Source organism: Zingiber officinale, chromosome 8B (assembly GCF_018446385.1).
Source record: "Zingiber officinale cultivar Zhangliang chromosome 8B, Zo_v1.1, whole genome shotgun sequence".
NCBI classification, from domain to species: Eukaryota; Viridiplantae; Streptophyta; class Magnoliopsida; order Zingiberales; family Zingiberaceae; genus Zingiber; species Zingiber officinale.
The window spans coordinates 89939956-89946639 of NC_056001.1; the positions used below are offsets into that span (position 1 = coordinate 89939956).

The 6684-nt window shown below is 34.6% G+C and overlaps 2 pseudogenes; both read right to left on the minus strand.

The window, feature by feature from the left end:
• Positions 1-4800: 4800 nt before the first annotated feature.
• On the minus strand, positions 4801-4906 carry LOC122018185 (annotated as a pseudogene).
• A 1-nt stretch (position 4907) lies between these two features.
• LOC122018192 lies at positions 4908-5046 on the minus strand (annotated as a pseudogene).
• Between the last annotated feature and the right edge of the window lie 1638 nt (positions 5047-6684).

Consider the following 6684-nt stretch of genomic DNA (forward strand, 5'->3'; position numbering starts at 1 on the left):
GTTGCTTATTCAGAATTTGAGAGATGATGGATAAGATGAATTGGTTATAAATGCGAAATCTTTCTATCAAGTAGTTAGTTTACCTATGCCGGATTTCAATGCTCAATATATTGCAAGAAGAGGAAGGCAACACCATCAACAAGATGAAATTATAGTAGAACATCATTACAAAGTTGATCTTTTTAATGCTGTGATAGACTCTCAATTGCAAGAATTAAACAACAAATTCAATGACAACACGGTAGAGTTGATTATTCTTAGATCAACATTAGATCTAAGAGAGATACACACTTCATTCAGAATTTATGATATTTGTAGATTGGTACAAAAGTCTTACCCAAAAGACTTTGCAGAGCACGAGATGTAACAACTAAGAATCCAATTTGATCATTTTGATCATGTGCGGCAACTTCCTGATTTTAGAACATTGATAACTATTTCTAATTTATGCCAATGTTCGGTGAAAACTAGAAAGTCAGAAATTTATTTGTTTGTGTTTAGAGTCGTAATACTTATTCTCACGCTTCCAATTTCTACAGCTACCGCAGAGCGATATTTTCCTGCAATGAATATAGTAAATACTACACTTCGTAATAAGATGGATGATGAATTTCTTAATGACTATTTATTAGTATGTATTGAGAAGCAAACTGCTAAACAGTTCAGTATAGATTCAATTATAGATGATTTTCGTGATATGTAAGAGAGACGTTCTAAATTCTAATAGACTTGATAATTGGGAGTAATGATGCGTTTTGAAAACTTCGATGGTAGATATTACATATTGATGTATTATTTGATACAAATATGATATATTTAAATTTTATTGTTATATATAATAAATAATTGATCTTTCTCAAGTTCATTATTGGCCCCCCTCGATATCTAGTCCTACCTCCACCCCTGCTAATATCTAGCCATAGTTAGATGAAAGAAAGGAAATCACATACTGAGTGGTGCCCTCCTAGGTGGGAGAATAATCCTTAGGAAAATAAATTCCGTGAAAATTAACTCTTACCGAATGAACTAACTTTAGCATTTAAATACCAACTCGGCTACATTGTGGGGTAGATGATTTTATATACAAGACATATTTCTCTTAATATGTGTGTTTATTACATGTTTTTTTTTAAACTTAAAAAACTATCAAAAAAAAAACTAATCTGAGTTTCAAATAACAATAAATGCTAATTGTATCTGTTAGAATCCTTCGTACGGAGGATAGAGAGGGGGGTGTGAATAGCCGACCCCAAATCGTCCTTTCTTTCTACAAAACGTGTTAGCGCAGCGGAAAATAAACACAGAAACGAAAGGGAAAGAAGACAAACCTCAAACAAACCGATGTAACGAGGTTCGGAGATAAACTCCTACTCCTCGGCGTGTCCGTAAGGTGGACGAAGCCTATCAATCCGTCGGTGGATGAGTCCCCGGAGAACCGGCTAATAAATGCTCCTTGTGGGTGGAGAAACCTCGCCACAATACTTGTAACAACAAGAAAGGAGTACAAGGAAATCAAGAAGCAAATACAAACAACAATATGAATGCAACACTCGCTTGCCTTCTCTGTCGACCGGAGGCGATGAAGCAGCAACTTCACAACCCAACTGCAGCAGCTGATTGACGACTGGAAGCTCACGCGAAGCTTCGGAAGCGAGCTCAACAAAGCTCAGAACCTCAGAGCACAAAAGCAGAAGCTTCAATCCAAGGAAGAAGAAGAAAAATAAACTGTAGAAGCTCTCAGCCTCCTTTTATACCTGCGGAGAAAGAAGCACAGAAGAAATCTAGCCGTTGCGTTAGTGCTGATCGGTCCACGCATCGATCGGAACTCTGATCGATGTCCGGGACCGATCAGGGCTGATCGGTCCCTAGACCGATCAGCCCCTCTTGCGCCTCGCTCTGCTCGATCGACTCGATCGGTCACCGATCGATTATCACACAAGATGCTATCGATCGATCACCACCGATCGATCGAATATTTTGATATCACCGATCGATCACCGATCGATCCAGCTCATGGTTTTCGCCCAAACCAAGTCCAAACCAACATCCGGTCAATCTTGACCTGTTGGTACATTGCGCCTAGCATCCAGTCACTCCCTTGACCTGCTAGGACTCCCTGCTAACTGTCCGGTCAATCCCTTTGACCCACTTAGACTTTTCTCTCCGTACCAAGTATCCGGTCACTCCTATGACCTACTTGGACTCCCCATCACCAGATGTCCGATCACCCTTGATCCATCTGGATTTTCCCTTGCCCGGCTTCACTTACCAGGACTTTCACCTAGCTTCACTCACTAGGGTTTTCACCTGGCTTCACTCACCAGGATTTCCAATCTGCCTGGCTTCACTCACCAGGACTTCCCAACTGCCTGGCTTCACTCACCAGGACTTTTCCAACTGCCTGGTTTCACTCACTAGGACTTTCTAACTGCCTGGCTTCACTCACCAGGACTTTCACTTTCACCTAGCTTCACTCGCTAGGATTTTCACCTGCCTTCACTCACCAGGACTTTCCACATCCGGTCCAGAGAACGAGCTACCGAGCCCTCTCTGACCACAGTCCGGAGAATGAGCTACCGTGCCCTCTCCGTCTTTCCATGTGCCAAGCTTCCATACTTGGACTTCTCCGTGCCAAGTCTCCATACTTGGACTTTCTCCCGTGCCAAGCTCCCTGCTTGGACTTTTCCGAGTCAGGTCAACTCACCTCGGGTCAACCAGGTCAACCTTGACCACGAGTTGCACCCATAATCTCCCAAGCTTGTATCCTTGTCAAACATCAAGATACACCTTTTCTGTTCACGTCAAACATCGTCAAACATAACTCGTCAAATATCAAAACATAACTCGAGTCAAGTCAACTCGAGTCTGGTCAACCAGGTCAACTTTGACCTAAGGTTGCACCAACAGTATCAATTTATGTTGATTAAATATACGATTTCTATAACAAAGATAATGAGAAAATACAAATTATATTTCAACTAATATGAATAATCAATATTAAAATTTAACTTCTTTCATGGAAGCACACCCAACGAAATTGGATTTAGAAATACTGTCGACATTTCTGCAACCACCGAAAGGACTTAAGTATAAAAATTAAATACTTAGGCATATATATCTAAAAAAAAATCCAATCTCTTAAGACTACGGTACTGATCTCACGGATATGGAGGAATGTAAATATATGTACACATACATTAGATGTATGATGGGATGACTATAAATCATTAGTTCCTGAGAATCGACTCCTGATCATTATGTTAAAAATATCATGTACCCACCAGTATATATATATATATATATATATATATATATATATATATATATATATATATATATATATATATATATATATATAAAATTCTCGATTAATTAATTTAAACAGAAAAAAAATAAAGGGAAAACAGATATATATAGAAATGTAAGAGTTGTGAGATTGCTGCTTCGATCAAGGATTCAAGTCATATGTTTGGGAATGAACTAAATGGAGTTCGACTACTCGAGCATGATCAAAGAATTGTGATTGATCTGTCAAATGATCAAGTGATACTCGAATATCGTCTGATTCGGCCATAAACCAACATGTTTCCTAAATCATCTGTGAAATAGTTCTTTGATATGAAATCAGCACAAATAATGAAATGCTAGCTATGAGAAACCAAGTAGAGTAGCTGTGCTTGGAGTAGGAGTGAAAAATTAATAGGTTCTTGCAAGGGATGGATCGATCCAACAATGGGTTACGATCGCAAAGCTAATTGACAATTTGTCTTGGAATGTATTCTTATGTTCTATTAAGAAGCTGATGAAAAGTGAAATCGTAACCTATACTTATGTAGGTTAACTATGAAGGATTCTACCAAGGGAAAGGAAGATAACATTATGTGGGTTTGTTATATAGGTTATTCTATATTCTATAAGTATCAAATATTTAGAAATACAAGTGTGTATTTGAGATGGTGCTGTCTAGTATATGTGGCTTTAGGGCAGTGTCTATCGTGAGAGAGGTCGAGAGGATGGCATTCACTAAGAGTGAGGAAAGGAGTTGCATGAAAAGGAGAGTGAAGGCTATCGATGTCAAAGAGGAGTAGCATGAATTGAGGCTCACCGTTTATGAGACTATGAGATAAGGGTACACGTACAAGAATTGAAGTTGGAAGAGTGAAACTTTAAAAAAAGGGTGAGAACATATTAGGCAACAAACTAGTAGCTAGTCGAGTAGGTAATTAAAAGGGTGAACTATCTATGAATTGGGAGCTTCATTTGATTGCATGAGAAAGGGTTATCCGATCAAAGAACTTTTTAAACTTTGCTAGGTGCTAAGGAGAGGATATAAATTTTAAAAAAAAATTGACAGGACAAAAACTGTTTGATGATTTTTTTTATTTGAGTAAATAGTTTTTTTTCATTTTAAAAATAAAAGAAAATAAAAATTAAAGAAGATATGTATGGAACTATTTTTAGTCATATATATATAAAATTTATAGACAAGGACAATTTTTATTTAGTATAAATTTATTTTATAAAATAATAAAAAAAATTACATAAATCAAAGAAAAGAAAATAAGTTTAAGTTGTTTGGATTTGTGCTAATCTACTTAGTGCCTATGTGTCGTTCACTCGGAAAGATCATAATCCCCATAAATTTTCTTTTAGTATAAATTTTCTTCTTGTTGAATGTGCATTTACTTGCACAAAAGTAAGATTCATAATAGATACTAGCCATCATTTTATGTCAAGTAATTAAATAATATTATTTAATGATAATATGATTTATCCTCAAGTGTCGCTCTTATGTCTGTAAGGGGCTCTTCTTCGTAAAAAATTAATTTAATTCTTTATATCAGATATTAAATTGATAAGAACAAATACTACACTTAATCTTAGCTAAAAGACTGCCATAAATTAGGTAAGTGTGCGCCAGACCCATATAATAGTGCAATGCATGAGTGACGCTTGAGAATCCTAGTAGCAAGTTACTGTAAAGAGCTTCCCCTTATAAAAAATTAATTTAATATCATACTTTAGCCAAAAAGTCGAGAAAAGTATTCTTTCTAACGTCGTCGACCCAAGATATTTTTAAAAGTTTCTCCGCTCGTAGTATTGTTAATCCTAAGATGTGAGACTAAAGAAAATCAGAGAAAATTACTGATGGAAAAAAAATCTTAATAATATATCGCAGCTGAGTTTCGAACTCTAGATCCCTGATTGATTAATGAGAAAAATTCTCAATAATACGTTATAGTTGAGTCTCAAATTCTAGATCCCTGATTGATTAATGAGAAAAATTCCTAATAATATATCGAAACTGAGTCTTGAACTCTAAACTCCTGATTGATGCGTCTGTGGAAATTACTAATCAATTATGAAATTATTTTTGACGTGAAAAGAAAAAAAGATATTAACGTAAATTAATTTTGAATTTCACCAAATTAATTGAGAGTTAATTAGTAAAGGGTCACATTCTTAATAAAATAGTAGATGAATATTCAATGCATTATATATACTAATTAAACTTACATATTGTGGCTTATGCTTGCATCAATATAAAATATGAAACTCTTATTCCTTGGAAGGTTTCGAGTAATCAAAATAATTAAGGTGCTAACAAAGAAAAAAGTGCTAACTTGATTAAAATAATGCTTAATTTATAAGGTTGGTTAAATTTTGATTCCTTTCCCCACGATGTGTAAATTATTTTGATCCTAAATAATTAACTAGGGTTTAAAATGGTAAGGGCAGAGGGGTGGCCGATTGAAATTTACATTATCTCTTTTGAGTAAATCTTCTCCAACTCACCCAAAAACCTTTGCCACTATTTTCACCGTCGATTGTGCCACTGTAGATCACCAAAATTCAGAATTGATTACATATTCATCTAAGATTTCTATTAATAGTTTGGTATCAAAATTTTAAAGTAATATCATGATGGTGAGACAAGCTGTTGGCCCCTATTTCATGTCAGAGCTATGCCCAAACTTGTTCGCCATTATCAACAATCGTGCAACTTGGGATGGTGATTTTTAGAAAGTTTTGATCTTGATTCCTACCCTAAATTGAGAATTTGGAGGTTGTTTGAGGGCGAACAAATTTTTAGGTTGATTTGTGCGATTTTAGTTTGATTTTGATATCAAAAATTGATATTTGTTGTATCTTTGGATGTAGGTACGAACTTTATATCAATTTGAGGTATTAAACAAATTTCCAAAGTCGTTTAATCATTTTTCAAAATTTTCATCTTGTTTAATTGAAGATTTTTGAATTTTCTAGTGTCATATAATTCAAAATTTGAATGTTTCGTTACATAGAATTGTAAATGCCAAGTTTGGAAATCTTAGTTCAAGTTTTGGTTAGTTTCATGGAATTAGAAAAATTAATGGCTTGAATCTTAGTTTAGTGTTATTCGAAGCTAAAATAGAAAGTATGCAACGATTTAAACAAGAAATAATTAATTTTAGGCATTTTAATCTATTCTTGTGATTTTAAAAATTATAAAGCCTAAATAGTTGAATTTGGAATTGTTAATTTAATATTTGATGAAATGAAAAAAAAGTTCGGTGTTTTTTATATGATGTTATTATTACTCACCTTTTGTCTGTTTGGTTTAATTATGTTATTATTATTCACTTATTTGAATTAATTTGAGTTTTTCATTGTCATATGCTTTATATACTTTAAATGAAAAAA